Source organism: Anomalospiza imberbis, chromosome 3, assembly GCF_031753505.1.
Source record: "Anomalospiza imberbis isolate Cuckoo-Finch-1a 21T00152 chromosome 3, ASM3175350v1, whole genome shotgun sequence".
Lineage (NCBI taxonomy): Eukaryota > Metazoa > Chordata > Aves > Passeriformes > Viduidae > Anomalospiza > Anomalospiza imberbis.
In genome coordinates this window covers 101,673,490-101,690,595 of record NC_089683.1, presented here as the reverse complement: position 1 = coordinate 101,690,595, position 17,106 = coordinate 101,673,490, and the positions used below count along the sequence as shown (strand labels likewise).

Here is a 17,106-nt window from a genome sequence, read left to right as displayed (position 1 = left end):
TTGATTTTGTTTAGATACCAGGGCAAAAATAGCTTGAGGAGACAGCAGACATGAAATGTGCAGGCACATTGAGGAGGCAATTTGCTGTTACATTAGATTGTGTTTATCTTTCTATGTTTGCTTTTGAGAGGAGATGGAGCAGGGTTTGGAGTGAGTCTATTTGGAAACCATATTTTCTAATTTTCTAATGAAAATCCTGTCTTTGCCTGTGCTCCTGCAAGGTTGTGGTGGGTAACGGTGAGTTCATCTGTTGACAGGGCAGAGTTGGTTTAAATTACTGCCTGGAGCAGCCAAGTGAGTGTCCTGAGAAGCTGAAGGCTGTGACTGATTTACACTGACCCCGTGGCTGTGCCAGGACATGGTGCGGCCTTTTGGCTTGTTCCTTCCCTTGTATAAACTACTTGTATAAGCTAAAAAATAACGATGAACTTTGTAAGAATAAGTGGAAACCCAGAGTTGTTTGGAGAGTTTATTTCACTTTTAATGTGTTTGGCACTAAGACCTCCTTCAGTTTCCTACTGTTGTCTGTAAAAACAATGTCTTGAAGTAATTCTGTGAGGAATAGCTATTTATAGAATTGTTGTTCTCATATTCATGAAAAAATGTATTTATAATGCTCAGAGCATTTTTTAAAGGTTGGGTATTTATACAAGAGGTTTAAGTGTCAGTTTGATTTTTAAACTTGCAAATCAAGACTCTGTAAAGAACAAGAGGGATTTTTTTCTGGTTAATAATTCATGGCAACTAGGTGAAGCTTGTTACTAAACACCATTCTAGCAGTGCCTATTTAAAGAAGGTAAATTTATATCTACTGAGGTGCTGATAGTGCAAGGACTGGAAAGGAAATGCCATTTTCTGCTTTTACAGAGTATTTGGGTTCACGTTGATTGCACGATTGCAAATACATGAAGACAGGAGGTTATATAGGAGATCCTCTTTAATTTCCTTCTCTTTGTGTGAAGTCATCCTGTGATGATAGTGGAACTATGTGAAGAAATATGAGGACAATACACCCTCTATGTGATCACTTTCTCTTTTTTCCCCATGTTATTTTTTTTAAGCAATTGCTTTTGTCACGAGCAAAGCCTGCTATTTTCTGTGTGTGGAAAGATAAGCCTTGCTTAAAGCAAGTGATGAAGTGGGAGAAGCCTGCTGCCAGCTTCCTTGATCAGGCACGTTTTTCTGGGAGCTGACTACAAAAGGTGTGGAGATGAGGCCTGAGCAGCAGCCATGCCTGAAGCCATTTGTGTGTCCTGTTTGCCAGACCCTGTGGAACAGTAAATCACTGCCTGGACAATGGTGTGCTGCTTAAAACAGCAATCTGCCTCCTTTGCTTGCTGTTGCCTTATCAGTAAAATTACACAAAAATTACACGAATCGCTGGGAGGGAAAAACAAAACAAACAGAAAACCACTCCCCTGTGCTGTATTTTTATTTAGCTTAGAGAACTGGTGGTTGCAGCCCTGCAGCTTTCCTGAACTCGTTGGCTGGTTGAGCTGCTTCTGGCATTGTTTTCTTGTTCCCTTCCTCCTCTGTTTCTTCTCTGTTGCAGGGAAAGGCAAATAATGTGCAGTGTCTGCTGTCTAGCAGTGGGTCTGGGCAGTCCTTGAGGCTGCTCCTGGTGCAGTCAGAGCCCAGAGCTGTGGTGGAGATGGAGAGCAGCCCTCCCTCGGTGCTGCTGGCCCCAGTGGGAGCTCTCCTGATGCTCACAGGATCTGCAGCCATGTCAGGGGTCTGGGTGGTGCTGCAGTTCAGCAGATGAGGGCCCAAAAGGCTGCTCAGGGTCAGGTTTTGCATACATGACCAGTGTGCGTGGTTCACTTGCTTTCCCTCTCAGCTTTCTGATAAACAAGGTAGTACCAGTTGGCAGTTTCGTGTCAGGAGCTGTATGCTCCTCATAGGCAATCCAAGATGGCTAGTTTTAGCCCCATGGAGATCCTTTCCACTTAGGGTATGCCACATGTGAAAGACAACTCTAAATTGGTGGCAATTTCTGTGTGTGAAAGTCTGTTAAGTAATCTCATTTAAGCTCCAATCTTGCAGTAGGGTGAGACCCATGTGGTGTCCTGCATCTTGACACGCTCACTGCGCGTTTGCCTATTTCAGCTTACCTTGCTGTCACCTGTAAGGACAATCCTCCAAGATCAAGGCATCCATAGCATTTCCTTATTTTCTGGTAACAGCAAGAACACTCGATACCTTTTGTTTTGAACAGATGGCAGGACAGCTTTCTGATGTTAATTGTATTTTTCAGTATGAAATTCTTTTATTGCTGAAGATTCTGGAAGATTTTCTTCATCTGTATGCAGACTGCTGGCTGATTCCGTATTATTACTTGAATGATTCTCAACAGGGGCTTTAAAAGAAAAATTAATTAATGTGACAAGCTTATGTCTGTTACTTATCTTATTGTTTAGGTAATGTTTCTTAACTACAGCAAATCCAGACAATATTCATTGTGGTGTTATATTTGTATAACCTGACTAAAACATAATTCAAATTCTTGATTTTTTTTTTTTTTTTAACATGGAATGCCATTTCTTCCATTTGTTCTTATTCTGGTCATGAGCATGGAAGAAAGATAAATCAGAATTTAACCAGGTGAAGAGAGTCTGCTAGAGTAAAAAAGAGTGATAATCAAAAGCATTTTTTAGGAGATGAGCAGAGGCTGGAAGCATTTGGTGTATTTAGCCCAGGTAGCAAAGCCAGACAAAGACTGATTTCTGTCTATGGATAAATATATAAATGGATGCATAGGCAGACTAGGAGAAGAAAAAGGTGTTGTCAGGCAGTTTGAGCGTTACTACTCCTGCATCCTTTGTCTGGAAGTTGTTATGCAATCAGAAGGATGTTGGGAGAAGGCACTTAGCCATTGACTCAGTGCAATTCTGACACTGTGCAAGAAAAAGGAGGGAAAGGAGGAAAGCAGCTTTTGTGCCAGATCCGTTTAGGGGTTTAAAAGTCTGAGGATGGTTAATATGCTGTCCTCTCTCTCACTAGCACACACTGATTTATTCCCCTTTATTCTTAAAGCTGGGCAGCTGCAGTGACATGGTAGCAGGCTGAAAACACAGAGGATGCAGACCCAGTCTCACCCACTGCACCAGGAGAAGAGATTGAACAGCCTGTGTTGTGAAACTCCACATAAGTGCCCAGTTCCTGGGAATCAGCAGCTATTTCTAATGCCTGTTGTAAACATGATGTTCTTGTTTGTCCAAAGGAAGTGTTTGTTGAGAAGCTACTTCCAGTGCTGATACTCTGTGGGAGGGGATGTGAGGCTAGAGCTTCCCTCCTCAGCCCTTTGCAATTTGAGCATAGGGACAGCCCAGCCAAGGGCTTTAGCTCCAGGGTGTGCAGGGTGCCACTCCTACCTCAGACTTCAAGTGTATTTGAGGGAAAATGGGGTGGTGAAGCCACAGAAATACTCACAGGCAGCCATTCCTGCCAGATTGACAGGCTGAGAGTATCTCAAGGCAGAGAGGCTTGATCTGTAGTTTTTTTCACAGAATTCTCACGGAATTCACACAGAATCACTGGGTTGGAAGAGACCTTCAAGATCATAGAGTCCAACCCAGCCCCAACACCTCAACTAAACCATGGCACTGAGTGCCACATCCAGGCTTTTTAAAAACACATCCAGGGATGGTGACTCCACCACCTCCCCAGGCAGGCTATTCCAGAACTTTATCATCCTTTCTGTAAAAAACTTTTTCCTAATATCCAGCCTATATTTCCCTTGGTGCAGCTTGAGACTGTGTCCTCTGGTTCTTTCAGTTGCTGCCTGAAGAAAGCGACCAACCCCACCTGACTACAACCACCTTTCACCTTTTTAATGACATTTTCAAGGGCAAAAGTGGGGTAGCTTCTCCTCTAGCAGGAGCAGGCCTGTTGTCATGTGTGAGCATCCCTGGCAGACCTGGTGCCAGCATGCTGCAGCTCAGCCACAGGATATGAACTTGACACAGGAGCCTGGAGCAATAATCCTGTGCCTGGAGCTCTCTTGTGCCTTGAGAGTGCACAAAGTGGTTCCTTAGGATGAAAGATGAGAGGATTTTTCTGACTTGGAAGGTCCTCTCCCTTCTAGTGTCCTTATGTGGTCCTGAGTTCCTTTGGGCCTGAAAACCCAGCACAGATGACAGAGGGAGTGTGGGAAGGGGAACGCGAGGGTGGTAGGTAGGATTCGGGCAGATTAGGTCTGGCTTCAGCACGTTTGTAAATTCTGTTGCAATCCCATTGCCCTCTTCCAAATGGAAGATGATGTGGCATTTTTCCAGCTGCTTCGGATTTTGCCTCTTATGTAAGGGAGTTCTTTTGTGTCATTTTTGAAGCAGAGCTGTAAAACAGTTGGGTTGGTATTTGTATTGCCCTATGAGTCAAAAATGTTTACACTACTCTATATATGCTTTACAGTACATTTGACAAGCATACAATAAAGACTGAAGTTAATATATCAATGTTTAAAATACACCTAATAATTTAATGAGAATGGAATATTTACTAGTACCAGGTTTAAAAATGCCTACTCAAAATCTCAGCTGTTTGGCTAAATTTATTCAAGAGCAAGGTTACTTAGTTGTGCATCTCAGCACTGAAAACATCCAAGAAGTGCATCATTAAAAATATATTCACACTTCTGTCTCTGGCATGTAAACAGAAAAAAAAAAAGCTAAATAACTTAAACCCTTAAAAATCTTGGGACTGTAAATACGATTAATTGAATGAAGAAAAAATCATGCATATGTGTCCTTATAAAGGAGTATTTTAAATTGTGCAGTTAAAAATCTCGCTTTTCTTGCTCATTCCTGCGGCATCCTTAGCATTTCAGCAACCATCATCCCTTTCTGTTAATTCTGTTTCATGATGAGTGTTGGATACATGGACCTCTGTCATGTTTTGCAAGACTTTTCTTTGCTTCAGCTGTAGAACACAGGAGTTGGAATTACTTGGGTCCAGGTCCTGGCATTCTACCAGGCATGAGCAAGACTTGTGGAGGGTTGTTTTGTTGGGTTTTTCTAAAATTCTGTATGAGATGCCTTGTGTTCTCAAATGCTCTACTACTTCTGAGGCTTCTCCATGGACTTCTGTAAAACCAAAAAACAAACTCTAATTTGCATCTGCACATTCTCCAGTGTCAGATGGGCACAAGGGGAAATAATAGCAAAACTGGGAAAGTTTTTTTATCCATAGGACACTTTTGACATCAGATCATAATCCTTTCCTACTGAAGGGAAAGTGAAATTGATTAATGAATGGTGTTGCTCTAAACTTGCTCCATTCCTGCATGTGTGAACGGAGTGCAAAGCTGAAAGTGGATTGTCCCTGGTTTTTAAGAGCAGGGTTTCTTGTTGTATTTCATTTTGGAATTTAAAGATAATGGGTTTCAGGCCCTGGAAGGTAGAGATGGTTCTGTGGAGGTCCTGCTAATCTTGTCACTGGAAATCTGGATGAGGGCTTCCTTGGGACAAGTAGTTGTGGTGATGTGAGATTTTGCTTCTTACTGACCCTGGAAATTGGGAGTGAACCTGAAGCAGACAGTGAAATAATAGTGGTGGCACAGCAAATCATCTGGGTTTTGCAGTCTTTGTGATTCATGAATTTGGGGTGTGGCATCAGGAGGCACCATGGTGGCATTAGGAACTTGAGAACAGCTCATGGTTTTTTTCCCCAACAACTTAAAAATTGGCATGTGAGCGGAATAAAAGAAGACTGGGAAAGTGGTAGGGAATTGCCACAGACAGTCAAAATGGGAGGAAATATTTCATGGAGGTCAGCTTCCCATCAGGCTGCTGATTTAAAGGAAATCTCTCTGCTTTCAAAACATGGAAATTGTTCAAGGCCCATTAGGGAAATGGTACTACATCAAACACGGATCTCTAATAAGCATTTCCCACTGCTGAATATCTCCCTTCTTGTGCAGGAGGCAGGAACAGAAAATGAGATGTTTGGTTTAATCTGCAGCACAGGTCCATTTGCTGAAGTGAGGAAGCCAAAGAACCTCAAAAATTGAGGGTGACTCTGGAGTCAGCCAAATTTTTGTGCTGCTGAGTTCTCAGGCACTGAGAACAATCCTAACATTTTACTTCATGTGAGAATATTTTCCTTGCTCTCTACTGAACATGGGTTGTGACTTTCTTAGAGAGATGAGATTGTAGGGTGTCTTTTGTTTAAAAGGACTGAGACTTGGTAAGCTTTGGCTGTAGATGGATGTAAATGTCGAGTGTTACAAAACAATTGGAGGCTTGAATTTTTCTGCAAGAGATTTTTATGATCAGTCTGCTGGAGACTGGCTGTTACAATTTTCAATTTAAATAGCTCAGTAAGGAAAGCTTGTGTCCAAGTTGACCAACATTCCCTAAAGTGCCTTCCTGGACTGGTGTCTGTTTTCTAGATGAGCAGGGCTTGCAGTAAACAGAGCCATAAGCCAGCCTGCTGTCTCTTTTTTGCCTCTTTAATTAAAAAAAGTCTCTTGTGTTCGTGCCTGCAGCTTGTACATCGATTTGGTTGAATGTGCAGCATCAGCTTTGCTGACTGACCTATTATTAGCATAGTTCAAAAATTGGCTGCTAGCACATCAGCTTTCCTGATCTTTGGAAGGCTGGCTGATCTCCTGGCGTGCCTGTTGGATTGACTTCTCTGTAATGCTTCACATCGTGGCTGTTTCCTCTCCCTATTATGCTTTCAGGTTTGTTTTTTTTTTTAATTTATTTTTTTTTTTAATTTTGTGTGGGGTTATTTTTCAGCTGTGTAAGAGAGAGTGCTCCAAAAATAACAATCTTTAAATCAGATATATTCTGTCTCCATACATGTGATCTTCCTGTGTGAACACAAACACTCCCCTACTAATCAGTACTATGGGATAAATGTGTTAGAAATTTGGGCTTTTTTTTTTTTTTTGAAGAGTTTGAAAGATTCCCTTGAAATACAAGTGAGTGGCAATAAATGCCAGTTTTGCACGAATCCTTGCCTTATTTACCTTAAGGCTTTTTACCACTAAAAACGTGGACTTGATCCTGCTTCCTTCTCCTGCCTGCTCCTACAATTCTGGCATTTTACACACTCTGCACTCTGCAGTGCTCCATTGCACCCCACTGCCTTCCTTTTTGGTTTGGGGTTAGTGTGTGAGGACAGGAGGCACTCTGTAGCTCCCTTTCCTAGAGAATCATCTCAGTCCTGTCTTTTCTTTACAGACAACTTGTATTAACTCAGCGTTGGGAAAACACTTTGAATGCTACAAATTTATAAGAGTTTTAGGTTCACTGTGTGTGTGTCTGTTTTTGAATAATTCTAACTGTACAGATGCTTCTTGCATTTGCCAGTCTCCTGCAAATATTCCACTGGATTAGAAGATATGTGAAGCCCATGGGCAGACACCTGGTCTCTTGTGCTGCTGTGTCTCCTTGCCAGGCATCAGTTGTGCAGCTGAATCTCTGCGCAAGCTAGGGAGGGTCTCAAATCCCCAAAAGAGGGGTGATTGTGCCTTCCCCTGGCTGTGGTTTGTGTAGGTGTGCTGTGTGTGCTGCCAGCAGCAAACCTTTCCACAGCTAGGGCTCCACACCAGGCAGGAGGTGAGAATTCATCTTCATTGCTACTTCCAGCTAATCTTTCCACACAGGCACATTTAGCAGTGTAACTTCCCAGTGTCCATCCTTTCCTTGTGGGCAGAAATCCCGATAACAGGGGCATGTTCTCATCTCTGAGACCCAGTTTGTGATGTTGTAGCTCTGATGCTGAGCTGTTCGTCGTGCACTCAGTGTGGGCAAGGAGCAGGGGTGCCACGTAAAGGATGTAAATTTGCCTTTATTCATATCCCAGGAACATTTCCAGTGTCTGGATTTTTATCGTGGAGGCTGGGCCATGCCTTTGTACAAGGTGTGCTCTGTATCATGTGAGAGGAACAGGGTGTTGTTGTCCCAGAGAACTGCTGGTGGCTCGAGAATGTCTGTAAATCCTGATTCTCAGGGGCATGTCAGACCCTCAGCTGCCCAATTATCCCAATGCAGTTGGGGGATATATAGCACTGCTATTTCAAGGCTGCACTCACACATCAAAAGAGAAATTCTACCCCATTGCCTCATCCCAAAGAGCTCTTATGCTGTTTGAGGCTGAGGATTACCAGATCCTCCCCTTGATCCCAAGGCCAGTCACAGTGTGCCTGCAGAGCTTTACTGAGCCATCTGCCTCTGCCTGTGAAGACACCACTGGGGTGTGCCACCCCTGGGTGCCCCTGGACTGGGGTGTTCCACCCCTGGCTGCTCCAGGTGACAGAGCCTGCCCCAAAGCTGCAGAACTCCATGGGTTGGGAGCTGTTTCAGGTTCTGTTTATTGACAGCCAACTTGCTTCTAACCGAGTTTCAGTGTGGTTACTGCACAATATTTTTCACTTAAGGGGTCTGTGGGTAATCTGGACAGGTGCTTCACTACCCAGGGAGCTGGTTATCTCTGACTGATAAACAGCAGTAAGTGCTGTAATGAGAATCATAATGAAAATATTGATTAGTAGGGTGAGAGCTGCTTGGCACTGAGTGATAATTGTTAGAGCCTTATTAAAACAGTAATGAAATTCTAAAGGAAGCTCTTTTACTTTAATTCTAGCTGCCCTGTGTTGACCCAGGGCAGTTAGACATTGGGGGTTATTTAATAAAAGGTGTTATGAGTGGAACACTAATGCTTGGAAGTTAGGAGTACAGCCCAAAATTTAGTTACTTTATCTTGGCACTTTCAACCTTGAGACTGGGACATTTTCAAAATACTCTGTATTTAAGGCAACTTTTAGAACAATACAGTGATGGGTTTATTCTTTAATTTCCCTTAAAATACAGATAAGTAAAATAAAGGTGGGTTTTCTGCTTTGAATTCATATTTGCTTGCTAACTAGTAAAATAAGCATAGGGCCATGTTGTTCACAGAGAAAATCCTTCTAAATTGGGGTAACATACCACAGTAGAGGACCAGGCTGAATCATTAAATATTATAAATGCTTTCCCTGACACAGGAAAATACCTGGATATGATGATTGTGGAATTTGAAGGTAGGGGAACTTTCCTTTCAGTTCCTTGCTCAGATCTTTTCCCCTGAAGCTGAGGTTTTGGTTTTTGTTTTTTTTTTTTTTTTTTTAGGTGCAGATCCTCAACTGATCTTTACTTAAAAAGCAGCATTTCCTTAAAAGCAAAGCAATTTGTTGTAATGCTCCAATGGTCCATAGTTCACTGAGGTGTTTGCTGAGTAACTGGTGCTTGGCAGCAAAGGAAAATGCTTTAGCAGCTCTTGTAAGTGCTGTGTGCCTGTCAGTGCCCTGTGAAAATGGTGTTCAGAGGAGCTCAGCAGGCAGTGCCCCTTCTGTGGGGGCACAGTCCATCACCACGCTGCAGGGTTGGAAAACACTTGTTGCAGGGCAAGCTGGGTTATTGACATTAAATGCTAGCAGTGAGTGCCATGGTTGAAAAGGATCTCAGCCAAATCTGGGGCTTTGCTTCGTTCCTCTTGCAGACACAAACCTTCAGGTGTTTTTGCCAGTGAAAATTGCTGGGAAGAGCCTGTCAGAGGTGCTGCAGGAGGACTCTGTGAGCATAATGATGTCATCCGTGCTAGATGGATGAGGTGAAAATCTCCTCTCCTCAGACTTGCATGCAGTAGATTCCGAAACATGGAAAACCAGCTTGAAGAGTGGCACTGCTTTCTCCTGCCAGAAGGAGATTTTTTCAGAGTACTGACTACAAATTTGTCTTGTCACTGACAAATCATACCAGTATCTTTTGCATAGCTGTGTGTTACATACCCAGATTGACATCCCTCTTTCACAATGTACTGGACTTTCAATCCATGTTTCTACTGAAATGAAGGACTCAGGAAGGGGTATAGGTAAGATAAAGGAAGCTGGAGGTCAACCCAGCTTTTCTGATTGGCAGACTGAAATATTTGCAATTTTTCACCAAATTGTTTAGATTTGCAGCTTTTGTGTAAGGGGAAAATTATCTACCCTTTTGTAGCCACTGTATGTGTTTGGAACTATCTAAAGGCTTATCTTAGTCCAGTTACAAAGCTGACTGTTAAAATAAGATCTCTTAATTCCTTGAAAATATTTTTTTTCTCTTGGCTGAGAACTGACAAAAGACATTTCATAATGCTGAGTGAAGCTTTTTTTTTTTTTCCCCTCTGCCTCCACTTTTCCCTAGCATTTCATTCAATATTTTCAGGGGTTCAGGCTAAAACTGGGGGTCCTTCTTCCTCTCTTTGCTCTTCCTGCTTCAAATACTGCTTCATAGCTCTGTCTGGAGCAATATCTGAGTTTCCTAGGCATGTTCTGTGTCCTTATGCTGGAATTTTGCCAGTGCCAAAGGATGGCTTTTGGATTTTCTTTCATTTCTGGAGTTGCTGTACAGTGCACACAGACTGTGCCACTCTGCTACATTTTGTTATGTTAAAACAGCTCTTCACAAATTGCCTTCGGAGCAGGTTTTAAATGTGACAGACGTGGGTATGGTTGGACTGGCAATTACAGATGTAACTGGATGTGGCATGTCACTTTGTGTCACCTTCTTAGAGTGCTTAGACACATGGATAACATTGTAGCTAAAAATGTGGGCCTGAAAATAACAATGTAAAAGTCTCCTACCAGTGAAGAATGCAGGAATTTAGCCCCAGCTATCACTCCATGTCCTCTGGATTTATGCTGGTACTTGGTCATGGCCACTCAGCAGCTTCCCTGGATTTCTGCCAGGAATATGGCTAATGCAGCAATCTTTTTATGATCTGTTTGGCTAAATGGCTGTAATAATGTGGGGTATTAGAGTAACAGATGCTGTTGACCATCCTGCAGTAGATCAAAGTTTGCATATACAGGAACTATGCACTTCCTCTCAGAGTCATGCATATAATTTGGAGCTTCTCATTTGTTGCCATGGTGTTACATGATCAGAACGAGGAGAAACAGAAGTGGTGATTCTAATGATCCAAGTCAGAAGGGCCAGTCTGCAGCAGTCTCAGCTCAGAGCCTGAGGAATGGCTCTTGGGTGCCACTAGTGACACAAAGGGGTGCTCTGTTGGTGGCTGTCAGACCCTGGTGGCATCTGAGGGTTTCCAAGGCTTGAAATATGAATCCAAACTTGCTAAAACTGTCCTGTGTCATGAGACTGGAGGCATGTTTGGCTCATGTTGCTGTTGCAGTTTTGTGACCTCAAACTGTGGCCCCTGAAGGAGAGATGGCCAACACCTGGAGCTGGCATTTGCATCCCAGCATTCACAGGCTGGACTCATTCCGCTTTACCTGGCCTGTGCAGAGCCTGATGGTGGCTGGCAAGCCACTCACCTCCTGATTCCACAGTGGGCTTGGAGGTGGACAGAAAAGGGACACATGGAAGTGAAGCATCCAGCTGGTGGCACTGACGAGATTTGCTTCTGGGAACTGTAGAACAAAGTACTTGAGTTGTGCTGTTGTATAAATTTTGATTGACCAGTGTGAGATCCCTCAGGGTCTGGAGAGACTTAAGCCCCCATCTCCCTGTGCCTGATTCAAAAGAGGGATTTGAAACACATCCATATCTGAGAGTGGTGAAACTGAGCTGCTTCAGCCATGTATTATTTTTGTCCATTTGAATTTAATCTGCATGATGATGACACCAACATGAGGATAATCTCTGAATCATGAGGGCATTATAAGTAAATTCCCGGTACACTAAAAAATGCCAGTTATTTGGGCATGACTCGAAGAGTAAGATCTATGGGAATAAATCCTACATAATCCATGGACTGTTTCAGAAATTGTAAAATCTACTCCATTAGTGTAATAAATATCCTAATGGCATTAGATACATTGTGTAATTGGCTTGGCTTTATGTTGGGAATATAGACTGCTGGATGGGTCTGAATGTTCATATATTGACATGATTAATTTTGCTGCAAATGATTTACAGAGCTAGCCTGAGAAGGAGCTGTTATGACCTAATAAAATTATATGCCAAAAGATTAAGAAAATAGCATTGTTTCAAGTCAAAGACTCAAACTGCAAAGGCAGCTTTTGTCACCATTGAAGGTCTACATCCACATTGGGTGTAGGACACAAAGTTTGTATCATTTGAAAAAGGAATTGCTGAATGACAGCCCCACTGCTTTCATCTGTATTTGTTACCTGCAGAGGTGGAGAGCTCTCCTTTGGCTGGCTGGCAATGAATGAGTTGTTGATGAATACTCTTCTCATGCATGAAGTTCAAGTGAATTTACCAGGCATGTGTTGCTGTGTGAGTAGCAAGGACAAGGAACCAGGCTTTTGGAGCTCTGTAACCTCTAGGAAGTATCAAAACTCGGGTATACTCCCTTGATTTCATAGCTGGGTTTTTTAAAGTGTTTTTTAATACTTGATTCTGTAGGTGTGGATAAAATGCAATAGACTAACTTGTGGAATCACTCATTACTCCGAGCTGAGGAAGCTGCCTTGCACTGAATAGAATGCTTTTGGAAGTTTTGAATGTCATGTTTGTCTGCAGTTATAGTCATGGGGAGTAGGAATAGACATTAATGTCTGCTTACTGTCATGTAAGGAGAATGAACAGTTCTGGTTTGAATCCAAACTTACTTGAATTTTGTTGAAGACATATATGATGATGTTATTTTTATCTACATTGGTACTTTACCCTGCACTGATTAGTTGGGGCGACAGTGCAGTACTCTAACCTGAATTTGTCTGAAGACACAAGCCATACTCTGATGTGTGTTAATAAATTTATGTTCTGTTGACTTTAGGGATCAATCCTATCTCTTGTGTCTAAATGTGCCTGATTTTTTTTTCACAGAGGTTGTCTAAAAGGAGATTCTGGAGTTTTAAATGCACCACAAACATAGAGCTCTGTGTATGTGCTTCTTTTTTTGTGTTTTTCTCTTCCCCCCCCCCCATCCTCAACTCCTAAGAAGTTAATGTACTTTGAAATGTGTGATTTCCCAGGAGTGGCCTGAGAATGTCTTTGCCTGATATTATGATGGGAATGGCAGTGTTTGCTCCAGAGACTCCATTCCACTCAGACATCTGCTGATGAGCAAACCACTGCACAAACCAACAACATGAGAAAAAGCACAATATATTGCAAGAACCTGCAGTTGTGTGACCTGGAAATCTTTAACTGTGTATTCTATCAAACTGCATCCTCTAGGTTTTTTTCCATCTTGCTTACACCATTACTAAGTCATGTGCTCTGTATCAGAGATGCTTCAGTAATTCAGAGAAATCTTGGAGCTGTGGAGTGACACCCAGTGCAGTGTTGGACTGCTGGTCTTATGGTGCTGCTCTGCAGAGTGGGAACTGGGGATGGAGGAGCTCTGCTGCTCACCTGGCAGCCTCCCAGCTGTAAGCAGACTTCTGCTTTCCAGTCACTTCAAAATGTTGCACTGATGATAAACAGCTTTTGAAATGGAAACCTTAGATCAGGAGGCAAATAACTAATGAATATTGCATTAGAGTGCAAAAATCCTCCCTTTGCAAGCCATGGGGAGATAGCTTAGAGCATTTTGTTTGAACTCCAGAATCTTTTTTCACTTAACCCATTTTCTAAGCAGGCAAGCTTAAACTGTGTGGGTTTTCAGCTTCAGAGTAAGATGAAGATGTATGGGTGTACAGTTACACAGCTGGGTGAGGAGAGGTCCTTCACTGAAGGAGGATAGCATATTTGTTCTTCTGTAGCTTTATTTATTTAATTTTAGCAAGAAGCATAAATTTGTCTGAAAATTCAAAATCACGCAGTATTTAAGTGAGTTCATGTTGTGCATGCTGTCAAGGTAGAAAGTAAGCCAGTTATAAAGCTTGGTCTTTGAAGCCAAATCAGTTTTCAGAGATGAGCTGTTATATGTTGTCTTAGATTTGTGCTCAGGGATTTTTTTTGTTTCTAGCAAGGCCTCTTCTTAAGAGAAGATAATTTAAGTGATAATTCATGAGTATCCACATCACCAGCACATGCTGGGGTAGACATTTGTGTCCTCAGATCTTTAAGCATTGTCCAGCTTTTTTGTGAGTGAGAAGAGTCACACTGGGGCCTTCTGGCTTTTGCTGGATTTGGGATGTTAATTTGGTGTCCTGCTGTAGTCAGTGTTCCTGTTTCCTGGTGGTTGTTTTTCTGAGGTTTCCATGGGTGTTCCTGTTCCATGGTGGTTGTTTTTGAGGTTTCCATGGGCTGTCCCTCCTCTCAGCCCTTGCTAGTGACTTGCATTCTGTGAGGTGTTGCTGGTGAGCTGCTGACCCTTCACTTCATCCATGGGAGTTCCTTCCTGGGGCTTGGGGACACCACCAGGTACTTCCACCCAGCAGGATTTCCTTGAGGGTGACCCAGAGGCCCAAACAGCTCCCTAGAAACTCCCCATGGGCACTGGTGCTGGCAGAGGGAGGAGAACAGCCTGGGTGGTGCTGGCTTCAGAGAAGGTGACAGGAATGGAGCAAGGACCGTGTTCTGGTTCTGTGAGTGTCCAGGTGTGCCCCTGTCACATCCACACAGGGTGTCTGATAGCTGTGGCACTCTGAAATGCACTTATCTTCACAGGATCACACAGAATAGATTGGGTTGGTGGGGATTTAGTCATAGATGAATTTCTAGGTGAGTTTTTAAGGATTTTCATACATCAGGCAGGTGGTGATTTCTATAAAGGCTGTGCTGTGCTGCACAGAGCCAGCCTGGGCTGGCTGAGCTGCAGTTAAGCAAGGTCTTCTGAGCACCCTTATTCCTGATGGTAAGAAAAAGTAAATCCTTTAGTGTACAGCTGTCTTAAAGCAGAATTCACTGCACTTCATTGGGGAGGGAAGAAACCCTTGGGTTTTTTTTTCCCATTTTTAAATCTCCAGGCATTCTCTGCAGTGTGCTTACCCTGTGTGTGAGCAAGGCTGCTTCTTGTTGACTGATGCTGTAGCTATTGGCTTAACTCCTGCCTCTGCCATGGGACAGGTTTTTCTCTGGGATCTGACATTTGGCAGCAGTGTTTCATTCTTAGACAATTCACAAGTCAATTAAAATGATGGAGACATTGATGCACATTTCCTCATTTCTTGTAGCTGCCTAATCCTGGAGTGACAGATAAGTGGTGGCCCAAATAATCTGAAGCTTCCTTGAAGGCTCTCAAAGCACTGGGCTAAACTTCTTTCCTTCCTTGTAATCCTACAGCAGATGTAGGAAAGGGAAAGTCTGGTCAGGCAATATGGAATGTATTTAAATACTGGGAGATTATTCAACCCTGGCTATAATTTTTCTAGGCTTTCTTGAGTTTTCTGAAGTTAACTTAATTTGTGATTTGGGAGAAAGATGAGATGGGCCACCAGGCAGCCTCTAACAGAACCCCTAGTTTTTCAGCCAGAAGCTAAATGTAGTTGATTGCTGGTGTCATCTTCTGGGAGACAGTGCTTATCCTCCTGCCAAAAAATTTCTGCAGAGTGAAGCTTTGTCTCACCAGCTCCTGTGTAGAGCATTGCAGGCTCCTGGGACTGAGAAATGAGTTTTTCCTGAGCTCTCAGCACCAAGTAACTTTTCAGTGTCACTGGAGGTATTGCTGTAGCACTGCTCCAGGAGCAGACAGTTGCTCTAAGCCCTCGAAGGGTGGCTCTAAATGGGCTTTTAGGAAGTGGAAATCAAGGGTGTGCTTGGGCAGTGCTGGTGTGAAACCGTGTGAGATGCTGCTGTCTTCCTGGGGGGGTGTGTTGTTTGCCAGGGGCTGTTTCCTGGCTCTCTCACACCTCTGTGGATAATCATTAGCTGTGTCTGAAGCTTCTCCCGAGGGCTTTGGGCTTCCTGTTCCTGCAGGTGAACAGCAATGAGGCAGAACTGAGCCGAGGAAAGGCTTGCTGCCAGCTGTGGAGAATCCACACCTGTTGCTACAAGTGTAATCATTAGCTTGGCCTTTTAAAGTGTCTGGAAATAATTATCAGGGTATTAGGTGCTAAGAAAACTTCCAGGCTTCTTTTGGAGTGGTTGTGTGGCTGGTTGTGGGTAACCCTTGAGAGGCATTGAAAAGTTGTGTACTTAATGATGCTGAACTTTTCTCTGCACGTGTGAAAGCCAAACAAGAGAACTTGTAATCCAGAGAGTGACCTCATCTGGTTCTTTTTGTTCTTGTTGCCATTACAACTTTCTCTGCAGCTCAGATAATTTCCTTGTGTAATTCTTTACCCTCTCACAGAAGGTGGAGTTGGGGAGACTACAAAACACACGAGCTGCTGTTGCATCACCCTTGTTTGCAGTGAGCAAAGTCAAGTGTTTGGATGGGTGGTACTGCAGCCTCTTCAACATCCACGTGGAGTTGCATTTGGCAGTAAAAATGTGCTGAAGTGATGCTGCTCTAGCAGAGATACTGATGTTTGGTCCAATTAAGTAATGCTGTATTTTGAGAAGAAACAGCAACAACTCAAAATTTTGAAATATAAGTACAGCTTATAGTGGAGGATGTAGTGATTGTAGCTTTTCTAATGTTGTCATTGGAGAAATAAAAAATGTGGGAAAGGGGAATGAATTTTTGTTGGGTTGCTGCTGTTTGGCATCTGTGGTTACTTCCAAATTTTACCCTGTTCTCCCTGTTTTTAAAAAAGTTTGGTTTAAGTTTTGTTCATTTCTCCTCTGTTAGTATGAGGGGGAAATGATTTTACTGTGTGGTTACAGAAGCCATTGTGCTTGCTGTGTGAGCTGGTGTGACTCCCAAAGCTCAGGACACATCTCCTGAAGAATAACTCCAGAATTAATGAGCATACTTTCTTATTTATTTAGGAAGAACAACCTGTTAGTTTACATTGGTAGGGAGACTAAAACTGAAGCTGCCTTCTGGTAAAAGGGAAAACTGTTGGAACTGTGGAGAACTGGGAGAGGAGTTTTGTCAGTGAGCCACATCTTGCTGGATTCCACCTTTTCATGTCATTTTGGGACTGCATCAATCATGATACGCAGATCTCAATTCTGGGCAGTGCCCTGGCATGTAGGTCACAGATCTCACTGTGAGATTGGAGCTTTGTGTTAACTTTTGTGCATTTGGGGACAGTAATTTCTTTTGAAAGCAAAGTTGCTCCACTGCTTCAGTCCATGTATTCAGTGAAGAAAAGTAAAAGCATAAGAATTACTTTCTCCTTTTTGATTGACTGGAGTAATTAATGAAAAT

At 42.9% G+C, this 17,106-nt stretch overlaps 1 protein-coding gene across 4 annotated transcripts in view; it reads left to right on the top strand.

The window, feature by feature from the left end:
* PLCB1 (phospholipase C beta 1) overlaps positions 1-17,106 on the top strand; it is a 338,452-nt gene that overhangs the window by 12,154 nt on the left and 309,192 nt on the right. The gene's annotated exons all lie outside the window — the stretch shown is intronic.